A 13,654-nucleotide genomic window follows, 5' to 3' on the forward strand; every position below is an offset into this window, starting at 1 on the left:
TTTTGTGTTTTCTGGTTGAAATTCCCTGAATTCTTTTTATTGAGTTGAACTGGCCAGTAAATTCATTCAACCTGATAACATAAATTCCTCTTATCTACACACAAAATCACTTTTTAAGATTCGGTGTTGAGTTCTTAACTGGGGGAATTCTTCCTCTACACGCTACACTTCTGACTCACGCTAGATCTCAGACTCATCAAACCGCACTTTTAAAGAAATTTGATTCCCGTTTTAATATTTAAAGCGGTAACATGGATAATGTGTTATTTCCTGTTTTATTTTCTATACAATATATTTTAAAATATGTTGGTATGTATACCCACAATCTTTTAGAGTTACTTATTAGCATATACACACGACACTCCTCCCTTTTCTCCTTATTTAGACTGGAGGTGCAGCTTCATTTTAGGCTCTTTTTAAACACAGCTGCTCCAGCTTCTAATAACATCAATAATTAACAAATGTTGCTTCTGTATTTCACAGTCTGGAGGAATCAGGTATGAACAGAGTGTTTAGACATAAACCAGTACAAAATAAAGACTGAATAAAGTAATAAAATTCAGTTTCTTGGAATATAATGTTTTTTATTTATATTTTATTTACTGACACTAACTGAATAAGAGGTAATCTGAGATTCTCTGTGTTCAGTTTATTGATACATGGGAGTGTTAAGTACTGTTTATTTTACATGCACTGTTTCAGTATAAATGTGTTCCAGTCTCTAAAGTGCTTTAGAAAAGCTTTTATTCATATATTCAGATGTGTTTTATTGGTTGTTACAGTGTTGAAGGAGGAAGAACAGAGTCTGATTGTGATTCTCTGTAAACAGAAGGAGAGCAGAAACAATAAATTCACAGATAAAGACAAAATATATAAATAAAAAATATGCTTAAATGCATTTATTTAAAGTGTAAGACACTACAAAAAGTCCTGTGCTAGCTAATCACAGTGTCAAAATATGTATTTAAATGTAAATGTATTAAAAAGAATGAATTCTCCTGATCCGATCAGCTGATCTCAGATCTGAAGGAGGAGGATCTAGAGTGAGGGTGAAGTGTAGAGTGTAGATGAAGAGTTCTGTCAGTAGAGATGAGAAACTAAGACTATACTTTCAGGGATCATTTCTATAGTTTATAACTTGGAAAATTGTTCTGAAAGTGTTACGTCTCTCTACCCACGATGACGAGTCGTGATACTTCTTTCTGAACGTGAATCTGATGGAGAGTAATGAGTAAAATCATCTGCTCTCTGTTGTTGATGAACGTTCCTGCTGTGTTTCACAGTCTGGAGGAAAGAAATATGAACTGAGTGATTGCTGTACTTTTTATTGATGATTATAAGAAAAGGTTTACTTTCATAAGGTGGGTTTTTTTGGTAGTGTGGATGTGATGTGTCTGATACCTTTATTAATACCAGCGTTACAAGCACTTACACCTCGCACACACCACAACCATCCCAGGGTTAGTCACTACAGTGCTGAGAATAAATGAAACACCAGCCAAATATTATCTGCTCTTCTGTGAGATTCTGATTATTGAAGAACAGGGTGAAAGAATAGTAATAAACAAATAAACAGAGAAACAGAACTACAGTCTGTAATTATAAAATATAAACAAAGTGTTTTATACACTCAGTGGAGCTGCAGGAATGTAAAATATCTGTAGAAACAAAGAGGTGGTCATAATGTTATGCTTGATCTGTGTATCTATAAATGAGGGGAATTGTAGTTCATGGATTGACAGAGGCAGAGAAATCGTAACAGATATATGATAAAACAATAAAATAAACAGATGTAAATGTATTAAAGCTTCACAGTTTATATTTAATCTTAAAGCAAGCCAATCTTAATCATGTAAATGTTAATAACTGAAATGATTTAAGCTTCAATAGAACACCGAACTAAGTGAGGACTGAGAGAAACCCAGAGATACTAAAATGTGTATTTTAATTTATCATTATGAATTTTTCTTGTGAAATTTTTTTTAAAGCATAGATGGGATTTGGAGTCACGCAACAATGTAAAAAAAACTCTGAAGGATTTTATTAATTCTTTTTCATGTTAAGTTTATAGTTAGAGAGTGGAGACACATAACAAATACTATTTTTTCAGTGTTTATTTAACATTTTAATTACATAATTTACTTTTGCAATAAGGTCAATTTACAAGACACTATAGCTTAATAATAACATTTATGTAAATGTGATTTCATGTGCACATTTATATATGTACCGTAATTTCCTGGTGATTGAAATGCACCATTTTGAAATGGCCCTATTTTATTAATTTTACAAGTATTTCAACTATTTCTCTGTTACACTTTCTCTGCCTCTGTCAATCCATGAACTATAATTCCCAGAATCCCCCTCATTTATAGATACACAGATCAAGTATAACATTATGAACACCTCTTTGTTTCTACACATATTTTACATTATTGCAGCATTTTGTAATTACAGACTTTAGTTCTGTATCTGTTCCTCTGTATATTTTAATTTTCTTCTTATTTCATCATCAACAACAGAGAGCAGATGATTTTACTCATTACTCTCCATCAGATTCACGTTCAGAAAGAAGTATCACGACTCGTCATCGTGGGTAGAGAGACGTAACACTTTCAGAACAATTTTCCAAGTTATTAACTATAGAAACGATCCCTGAAAGTATAGTCTTAGTTTCTCATCTCTACTGACAGAACTCTTCATCTACACTCTACACTTCACCCTCACTCTAGATCCTCCTCCTTCAGATCTGAGATCAGCTGATCTGATCAGGAGAATTCATTGTTTTTAATACATTTACATTTAAATACCTATTTTCACTTGTTTATTTATTTATTTTATGATTTGTACATTGCCTTTTGCTTCTATCTGCCCCTGTTTGAAAAAGACTTTAATCAATAAGTTAACATGTATTCACTGTGATTAGCTAACACGATGCTTTTTGTAGGGTCTCACACTTTAAACAAATGCATTTAAGCATATATATATATATATATATATATATATATATATTTTATCTTTATCTATGAATTTATTGCTGCTGCTCTTCTTCTGCATTACAATCAGACTCTGTTCTTCCTCCTTCAACACTGTAACAACCAATAAAACACATCTGAATATATGAATAAAAGCTTTTCTAAAGCACTTTAGAGACTGGAACACATTTATACTGAAACAGTGCATGTAAAATAAACAGTACTTAATAACACTCCCATGTATCAATAAACTGAACACAGAGAATCTCAGACATAAACCAGTAAAAAAAAAAGGACTGAGTAATAAAAATTTGTTTCTTGGTTGGAATATAATAAAAGTCATAATTTTATATTTAGTGGTGCAATAGCATGTGCATGTAAAATAAACAGTACTTAAAACACTCCCTTATTCAGTTAGTGTCACTAAACCAAATAAAAAAAACATTATATTTCCACCAAGAAACTATATTTTATTATTTTATTCAGTCTTTATTGTGTACTGGTTTCTGTCTAAACACTCTGTTCATACCTGATTCCTCCAGACTGTGAAACACAGAAACAACATTTGCCAGAGATGGAAAACCAAAAATATATATTTTTCAGTCTTTATCCTATAGAAGGCCATTTCTACCACTTGGAAAATATAAGGGTTCTTCAATTTTATCCTGTTCATGCTCAGGAGGAAGTATTATATATTATAACTTGTCATTGTGGGATGCTGGTAGAGAAACGTAACACTTTCAAAACTACTTTCCAGGTTATAAACTATAAAAATGATCCCTGAAAATATATAATGAAAAAAAATATTGGTTTAATTTCTTCTGTAAATATATACAATTTTAGATTTATTTAACTTTACTCAGTCAAAACTAGATGACAACTTAAATCAGTTAGGTGTATTCAACCTACATGGGATATATTCACATTACAATAGCTTAATTTTTAATACTGTGGCCTTACTGAAGTTAATTGATTGAATATGTATACATACGTGCACATAGATATACATACTGCATATATACATATATATATACAAAGTACTTAACACTGTAGCTCCAAACCAATGTATTATGACAACTAGTACCACAGACTAAAAACTATTTGCTTTTATAACCTACAGATAGTAAGTTCTGCCAGTTAAAATACACACAACTTTAAATACCTGCCCAGGATAAGGTAGTTTTGGCAACAGACAGCACAAAGATGGTAAGTACGGGAGAGACCACACCCAATATGCAAATATATGGTACCAGGAGCCTATAGAAAAGCTGTATAAACCAACACTGTAGAAAGAGCACTGACACATGTAGTGTAAGTAAAAATTAGATACAATAGTTTTTTCCCAACAAACATTTTTGAGTTTTCAGGTTGAAGTTCTCTAATCTAAATTTATTGAGTTGTACTGGCCGGTAAAATCATTCAACCTCAATTCTTGGTTGGAATATAATGTTTGTTATTGTTTATTTGATTTACTGACACTAACTGAATAAGAGATATTTATTTATTTGTATACTGTGTTTCACCTCCGCCTTTACTCACCATCTATGAGCAGCTTTTCCCCACAGACTACCTTCCCTTATCTGTACTCTTAGTCTATACGGTGGAACAATCAGTTGAGCTTGTAAGAGCACAAAATTTCTGTTACATGTTAGGTTTCTGGTTTGTTCCGAAAATGTTGTTTTTAATCCAGATTCCAGTCCTGGGTTTTGTTCTTGCTGAAATTAAAAAGAACAGTTCATGTAATTGATTGGTCAGAAAGCACCACGCCCCCCAACTATTATAAATCCAGGACTGGTGCATTAACTCAAACTCTTAACTTGAAAACAGTCAGATAATAAGCTTGAGATGATTTAAGGTAACTGTGTTTATTTAAACTAACTTGTTTTAGAAAAACTTAAATAAATCTTTTGTTACCAATTGAAGCAATTTATTTAAGTTGGTTTAACAATTCTCATTTTTCAGTGTCTGATATCAGAAGCTGGAGCAGCTGTTTGTAAAAAGAGCCTAAATAAGGAGAAAAGAGAGGAGTGATGAGTTAATATGCTAATAAGTAGCTCTAAAGGATTGTGGGTATACATACCAACATATTTTATCTAGAGTGAGGGTGAAGTGTAGAGTGTAGATGAAGAGTTCTGTCAGTAGAGATGAGAAACTAAGACTATACTTTCAGGGATCTTTTCTATAGTTTATAACTTGGAAAATTGTTCTGAAAGTGTTACGTCTCTCTACCCACGATGACGAGTCGTGATACTTCTTTCTGAACGTGAATCTGATGGAGAGTAATGAGTAAAATCATCTGCTCTCTGTTGTTGATGAACGTTCCTGCTGTGTTTCACAGTCTGGAGGAAAGAAGTATGATCAGAGTGGTGTTCAGTCTTTCTGTTGATGTTTAAGTAGAGTGAGTCAAGTGTTAAAGAACTCCAGCAGCACTGTTGAGTCTGATCTGCTCATTTATAACATTAACATACTTTTTATTATTGAAGTATTACAAACACTGATCAAATAACAAGTTTGGAATTAGCAGCTGCATTTTAACACATCAAATATCTTGTTGCTTATTTTAATTAACTTAACATTAAGATTTTTCTTTTTTACGCTGTCCTGAAAATAATATGTACTCTTCCACAAACATTTTCATGGACTATTCCTGGGTATAAAGCTCTGGGCGTTTTCAATAAGGCAGGTTTGATTTATAAAACTAGTAAAAAAGATAATTTTATATTTAGTGGAGCAATAGCACCACATGGTATTTATCACATTATGAAATTGTATTTTTCTGCAACTTTATTGTTTATTTTTTACTACACAACAATAGAAAAACATGGAATTTAGATTAAAATTGACATTTGCTATTATTTGCATTTTTTCCTTCAATAGACAAGTGTAGTGTAATTTACTCAATAATGATGTCACAGGAAGTGATCTCTTATTTTAATAGGGTGTGAATTGAACAGTGCGACAGAAATGAAATTAATCTTGGGAATGTGTGATATTGTAATCGCTTGGTTTCTTCATCTAGTAACACTTCTTTTAATTCTTACAGGATTAATAACTCAAAAAAAGATTAAGCTGGAAAGTTTTTTATAACTTTGTTTCTCAGGTTTTATAACCGACACAACAATTATGACATTTCAGATTTTTACACCATATTTTTTACCATATTTACAATTATAAAAACATTACATCCACTTTTTAATGTCACCGGGAACAAAAACAGGGAGACACAGTTCCTGTGAAGCCTCTGTTGCTGACCAGCAACAGAGAAAAATGGAAAATAAATGTAAACTAAACAAAAAAAATAAAATAATGAAGCTGCTCCTTGAGTTTAAATAAGGAGAAAAGGGAGGAGTGTCGTGTTAATATGCTAATAAGTAGCCCTAAAGGATTGTGGGTATACATACCAACATACATTACAATTTAATTAATTAATTAAATACATATTTTCACTTGTTTGTTTATTTATTTTATGATTTGTACATTGTTTTTGGCTTCTTTCTCACCATTTGAAAAAGACTTTAACCAATACAGTAACATGTATTCACTGTAATTAGCACGAAAAGGATACTGTGGAAGAACCCGTATTTCTTTCCAAGTGGCAGAAGTGGATTTTCATAGGATAGAGAGAGATAAGTTCAATTCTTTTCACAGTCCGGAGGAAACAGGTATGAACTGAGTGTTTAGACATAAATAAATAAAATAAATAAATAAATAAACAAGTGAAAATATGTATTTAAATGTAAATGTATTAAAAACAATGAATTCTGCTCATCAGATCAGCTGATCTCAGATCTGAAGGAGGAGGATCTAGAGTGAGGGTGAAGTGTAGAGTGTAGATGAAGAGTTCTGTCAGTAGAGATGAGAAACTAAGACTATACTTTCAGGGATCATTTCTATAGTTTATAACTTGGAAAATTGTTCTGAAAGTGTTACGTCTCTCTACCCACGATGACGAGTCGTGATACTTCTTTCTGAACGTGAATCTGATGGAGAGTAATGAGTGAAATCATCTGCTCTCTGTTGTTGATGAACGTTCCTGCTGTATTTCACAGTCTGGAGGAAAGAAGTATGAACTGAGTGGTTATTAATCTTTTTGTGAATATATATGAAAAGGTTTAATTAATAGGTTGAGCTCAGCTGTGATTAACATCATTTGAAGCAGCACAACATCCACCAGACAAATAATATCTGCTCTGTGGTGTTTTTCTCTCATGTAGGCTTCTGATTTCTGAAGAACAGGATTAAAGAAGGATAATAATAAAACAAACATGTAATAATGAAATAAAAAATAATTTGCATTAATAAAAAAATGAAATTTGTTGAATGTCCCCACTCTCTAACTATAAAAACTTATGTAAACGTATCATTAAATATAATTATTAAAATTCAGTCCTGGATTTAGTTTTTGCTGTAATTTAAAGGAACAGTTCATGTATTTGATCGGTCAGAGAGCACCACACCTACCAAATATTACAAATCCAGGACTGGATCCTGGATTAAAGGTCCAGATTTAAAGGAGTTATTTGAGTAATGTTATAATACATTAATTATAATTTTTGTTTCTATACATATTTTACATTATTGCCGCTCCACTGAGTGTATAAAACACTGTGTACATTTTATAGTTACAGACTGTAGTTCTGTATCTGTTTCTCTGTTTATTTTATTATTATCCTCCTTTTATCCTGTTGTTCAATAATCAGAACCACACAGGAGAGAAAAACACCACAGAGCAGATATTATTTGTCTGGTGGATTATATATTCTCTGCATCATTCAAGTATCATCATTATCAGTATTGTTTTAGTATATCAGTTTTTAATAAGACTTGTTTTAGAGTGAATGTTCAATGTGGATAAGAAACACAGTATGCAGTACCAATAGTATTACTGATTTTGGTTAAGAACAATAATTTTTATTTTTATATTAAATAAGTTCTATGTAACATCTGAGGATTTGGCAACCCCTTTGGTGAAAATATGAAATTGAAAAACACTGGAGAGTAAAAGAGTGTAACAGACCAGGTTCAGTGCACTCTGTAGCATAGAAAAAAACAAAGTGTGCACAAATACTATACATTAGTTGTGAGGCTTCTGGCACCATATATTTGCATATTGGGTGTGGCTTCTCCCTTACTTACCATCTTTGTGCTGTCTGTTGCCTAAAGCTGCCTTATCCTGGACAGGCGTTTCATTCCCCTTTTTCTTTTCTTTTCTTTCTCTACTTCTTTTAGGTGTGGTTCGTACTTAGCAAATGGCAAGTTCTAATGTATAATACTTCATCCTATGCATGAATAGGATAGTGTTTTATTTCCAAGTGGCAGAAATGGGCTTCTATACAATAAAAAGTGTTAAATATATTTTTTTGTTTTCAATCTCTGACAAATGTTGTTTCTATGTTTCACAGTCTGGAGGAATCAGGTATGAACAGAGTGTTTAGACAGAAACCAGTAAAAAGAAAAACTGAATAAAGTAATAAAATTCAGTTTCTTGGTGGGAATATAATGTTTTTTATTTGGTTTACTGACACTAAATGAATAAGAGGTAATCTGAGATTCTCTGTGTTCAGTTTATTGATACATGGGAGTGTTTTAAGTACTGTTTATTTTACATGCACTGTTTCAGTATAAATGTGTTCCAGTCTCTAAAGTGCTTTAGAAAAGCTTTTATTCATATATTCAGATGTGTTTTATTGGTTGTTACAGTGATGAAGGAGGAAGAACAGAGTCTGATTGTGATTCTCTGTAAACAGAAGGAGAGCAGAAACAATAAATTCACAGATGAAGACAAAATAAATAAATACAAATATGCCTAAATGCATTTGTTTAAAGTGTGACACTGCAAAAAGCCCTGTGTTAGATAATCACAGTGAATACATGTGACTTTATTGATTAAAATGTTTTTTTTTTTTTTTTCAAATGGTGGGAAAGAAGCCGAAAAAATAAAAAAAAATCTAAATATGTATTTAAATGTAAATGTATTAAAAACAATAAATTCTGCTCATCAGATCAGCTCATCTCAGATCTGAAGGAGGAGGATCTAGAGTGAGGGTGAAGTGTAGAGTGTAGATGAAGAGTTCTGTCAGTAGAGATGAGAAACTAAGACTATACTTTCAGGGATCATTTCTATAGTTTATAACTTGGAAAATTGTTCTGAAAGTGTTACGTCTCTCTACCCACGATGACGAGTCGTGATACTTCTTTCTGAACGTGAATCTGATGGAGAGTAATGAGTAAAATCATTTGCTCTCTGTTGTTGATGAACGTTCCTGCTGTGTTTCACAGTCTGGAGGAAAGAAGTATGATCAGAGTGGTGTTCAGTCTTTCTGTTGATGTTTAATTTGAGTGAGTCAAGTGTTAAAGAACTCCAGCAGCACTGCTGAGTCTGATCTGCTCATTTATAACATTAACATACTTTTTATTATTGAAGTATTACAAACACTGATCAAATAACAAATTTGGAATTAGCAGCTGCATTTTAACACATCAAATATCTTGTTATTTATTTTAATTAACTTAACATTAAGATTTTTCATTTTTACGCTGTCCTGAAAATAATATGTACTCTTCCACAAACATTTTCATGGACTATTCCTGGATATAAAGCTCTGTGTGTTTTCAATAAGGCAGGTTTGATTGATAAAACTAGTAAAAAAGATAATGTTATATTTAGTGGAGCAATAGCACCACATGGTATTTATCACATTATGAAATTGTATTTTTCTGCAACTTTATTGTTTATTTTTTACTACACAACAATAGAAAAACATGGAATTTAGATTAAAATTGACATTTGCTATTATTTGCATTTTTTCCTTCAATAGACAAGTGTAGTGTAATTTACTCAATAATGATGTCACAGGAAGTGATCTCTTATTTTAATAGGGTGTGAATTGAACAGTGCGACAGAAATGAAATTAATCTTGGGAATGTGTGATATTGTAATCGCTTGGTTTCTTCATCTAGTAACACTTCTTTTAATTCTTACAGGATTAATAACGCAAAAAAAGATTAAGCTGGAAAGTTTTCTATAACTTTGTTTCTCAGGTTTTATAACCGACACAACAATTATGACATTTCAGATTTTTACACCATATTTTTTACCATATTTACAATTATAAAAACATTACATCCACTTTTTAATGTCACCGGAAACAAAAACAGGGAGACACAGTTCCTGTGAAGCCTCTGTTGCTGACCAGCAACAGAGAAAAATGGAAAATAAATGTAAACTAAACAAAAAAAAATAAAATAATGAAGCTGCTCCTTGAGTTTAAATAAGGAGAAAAGGGAGGAGTGTCGTGTTAATATGCTAATAAGTAGCCCTAAAGGATTGTGGGTATACATACCAACATACATTACAATTTAATTAATTAATTAAATACATATTTTCACTTGTTTGTTTATTTATTTTATGATTTGTACATTGTTTTTGGCTTCTTTCTCACCATTTGAAAAAGACTTTAACCAATACAGTAACATGTATTCACTGTAATTAGCACGAAAAGGATACTGTGGAAGAACCCGTATTTCTTGCCAAGTGGCAGAAGTGGATTTTCATAGGGTTTTGGGGGGCAGGTGCTCCCTGCTCCTCAATTTTATTTTCGCATTTTAGACATTGAGGGCCTTTGGGGGGGCAGTGTGGTTGGGTGCTGTTATTCAGTTCTCATATTACAGCTGTCCCTCCAATTTTAATAGCACTGTAGCTTTCATTCATTCTTCTCATTATACACATTCATATCACTGCAACATGCTGGGTGGGGGGAGGAGGGGGGTCAGGTCTTCTCACACCCTGGTTTCGTGCACCCTGCCTGGGGTGTGGGTCGGGTGGTTGTTCGGGGCCGGGCTGGCTGCTTCCCTAGGTTGCCGCTGGCTCGGTACTGGTGCCCGCATGCCCGCATTAGGTGTCTATGTATGTTCTGTGTGTGTGACTGGTGTGTGTGACTGGTGTGCGTGACTGCTGTGTGTGACTGGTCTGTGAGTGAATGTGCACGTGTGCGACGGGTGTATGTGTGACGGATGTGTGTGTGACGGGTGTGTGAATGTGCATGTGTGCGTGAACAGTTGGTCCTGGGTTTGGGGCTGACTGAGCATGGACACCTGTGGGACATGGTTGCGTAGGGCGGGTTTTTGCCCTCCCTACCGCTCCACGCTGCTCTCCGCCGATCGTCACTGCCGTTCCTGGGGGGGTGGGCGTCCGTGGGTCCATGGGTGCGTGGCCGGATGCCCTAATGTGGTCTCTGGCCCGCCCCCTTGGTGGCCGTGGCCTGGGGGTGGCTTGGGCCCCCTTGGCGTGGGAGGGGGGGCCTGCCGGGTGTCGGGCTGTTCCCGGGTGCTTGGGATCTCGGGGGCCGCATGCTCGGCTCGTGCAGGGGGTGCTGGCCTGCCGGGGGGGTGGGCTGCTCGCTTCCTTTGGCTCTCTGGACTCTTGCTCTTTGCCATGGGGGCTTCGTCTGGAGTCTCCCCCGTCCTCATCTGGGGTGTGCACATGGTTACCATCGGGATGTGTGGCCGCGGGTCTTCTGGGCTCCTAATGGGCTGTGGATGGTCTGGGTCCACTGGGTTCTTCCCTATCTGCCTCTGGATCGCAGGGGCATGGTGGCGGTTTCTTGCCTCCATTGTGGTAGGCATTTCATGACATAATCCGTAACACGTGACATATTTTTGCAAAAAACAATAGAATAGAAGTAACTGTGCGTGTGTGTGTATGTATTTATGTGTATGTATTAATATGTATGTATATTTATGTATGTGTGTATATGTATAAGCATATGTATAGTTAGATATGTGAGTATGTGTATATATGTATATTTGTTTATTTTATGTTTATTTTATTTTATTATTTTTTTTGTTTGTTTGTTTGTTTTTTGTTTAGTTTTTTTTTTTATAAAAAAAAAAAAAAAAAAAGTGGATTTTCATAGGATAGAGAGAGATAAGTTCAATTCTTTTCACAGTCCGGAGGAAACAGGTATGAACTGAGTGTTTAGACATAAATAAATAAAATAAATAAATAAATAAACAAGTGAAAATATGTATTTAAATGTAAATGTATTAAAAACAATGAATTCTCCTGATCAGATCAGCTGATCTCAGATCTGAAGGAGGAGGAGTTCTGTCAGTAGAGATGAGAAACTAAGACTATACTTTCAGGGATCATTTCTATAGTTTATAACTTGGAAAATTGTTCTGAAAGTGATACGTCTCTCTACCCACGATGACGAGTCGTGATACTTCTTTCTGAACGTGAATCTGATGGAGAGTAATGAGTAAAATCATCTGCTCTCTGTTGTTGATGAACGTTCCTGCTGTGTTTCACAGTCTGGAGGAAAGAAGTATGAACTGAGTGGTTGGCAAACCTTTTGTTGATGTTTAAGAACGTTAGCAGCACTCCTGTGTCTGATCTGCTCATGTATAACATCAGATTTTTTTAAATTATTAAACTATAAAAGACACCTGATAAAATAGCAGATTTAAAATTAGCAGCTGCATTTTAAGACGTCAAATATCTACTTACTTGTATTACTTCAGAATGTTTTTGGGCTTTGATATTTTTTTCTGATTGTCCTGAAAATTACATAGACTCTTCAACAAACATTTACATGGATTATTTCTGGATTCAAAGCTCTGGGTCTTTTCAATAAAACAGGTTTAATTTTCTAAACTACTAAAAGTCTTAATTTTATATTTAGTGGAGCAATAGCACCACATGGTATTTATCACATTATGAAATTGTATTTTTCTGCATCTTTATTATTTATTTTTTACTCAAAGAAACAGATACAGAACTACAGTCTGTAATTACAAAATGTATCCAAAGTGTTTTATACACTCAGTGGAGCTGCAGGAATGTAAAATATGTATAGAAACAAAGCGGTGGTCATAATGTTATGCTTAATCTTAGTATCTATGAATTCGGAGAGTTCTGGGAATTGTAGAAAAATTAATAAAATAAGTGTCATTCCACCGAAATGGTGAATTTCAGTCACCAGGAAATTACGTGTATAACTTTGAACACAAAATAACATTGACATAAATGTTATTATTAAGCTATAGTGTCACGTACATTGACCTAATTGCAAATGCAAAATATATAATTAAAACTTGAATAAATAAACACTGAAAAATAGTATTTGTTATGCGTCTCCACTCTCTAACTATAAACTTTACCATGAAAAATAATTATTAAAATCCTTCAGAGATGTTTTTTTTTTACATTGTTGCGTGACTCCAAATCCCATCTATGCTTTAAAAATCTATTTTATTCATAATAAATTCATAATGTTAAATTAAAATACACATTTTAGTTCTATCTCTAGGTTTCTCTCAGTCCTCACTTAGTTCAGTGTTCTATTGAAGTTTAAATCATTTCAGTTATTAACATTTACATGATTAAGACTGGCTTGCTTTAAGATTAAATATACATTTTGAAGCTTTAATACATTTACATCTGTTTATTTTATTGTTTTTATATATATCTGTTACACTTTCTCTGCCTCTGTCAATCCATGAACCCCTCATTTATAGATACACAGATCAAGCATAACATTATGACCACCTCTTTGTTTCTATACATATTTTACATTCCTGCAGCTCCACTGAGAGAATAAAACACTTTGGATACATTTTATAATTACAGACTGTAGTTCTGTATCTGTTTCTCTGTGTATTTTTTCATTGCTACTCTT

At 33.7% G+C, this 13,654-nt stretch overlaps 1 long non-coding RNA gene, 5 other non-coding genes and 1 pseudogene across 6 annotated transcripts in view; 5 read left to right on the forward strand and 2 right to left on the reverse strand.

The window, feature by feature from the left end:
* The window catches only part of LOC125804591 (uncharacterized), a 349,596-nt gene that overhangs the window by 276,529 nt on the left and 59,413 nt on the right, over positions 1-13,654 (reverse strand). The window lies entirely within an intron of this gene.
* On the forward strand, positions 1,100-1,313 carry LOC125804662 (small nucleolar RNA U3). The gene has a single exon (XR_007440820.1). It is a non-coding gene; the product is annotated as a small nucleolar RNA U3 (small nucleolar RNA).
* Positions 2,477-2,671, reverse strand: LOC125804669 (small nucleolar RNA U3; annotated as a pseudogene).
* LOC125804649 (small nucleolar RNA U3) lies at positions 5,130-5,343 on the forward strand. Its single transcript, XR_007440807.1, has one exon. It is a non-coding gene; the product is annotated as a small nucleolar RNA U3 (small nucleolar RNA).
* Positions 6,841-7,054, forward strand: LOC125804648 (small nucleolar RNA U3). The gene has a single exon (XR_007440806.1). It is a non-coding gene; the product is annotated as a small nucleolar RNA U3 (small nucleolar RNA).
* Positions 9,071-9,284, forward strand: LOC125804667 (small nucleolar RNA U3). The gene has a single exon (XR_007440825.1). It is a non-coding gene; the product is annotated as a small nucleolar RNA U3 (small nucleolar RNA).
* LOC125804639 (small nucleolar RNA U3) lies at positions 12,104-12,317 on the forward strand. The gene has a single exon (XR_007440798.1). It is a non-coding gene; the product is annotated as a small nucleolar RNA U3 (small nucleolar RNA).

This window comes from Astyanax mexicanus, chromosome 9 (genome assembly GCF_023375975.1).
Source record: "Astyanax mexicanus isolate ESR-SI-001 chromosome 9, AstMex3_surface, whole genome shotgun sequence".
Classification (NCBI taxonomy): domain Eukaryota; kingdom Metazoa; phylum Chordata; class Actinopteri; order Characiformes; family Acestrorhamphidae; genus Astyanax; species Astyanax mexicanus.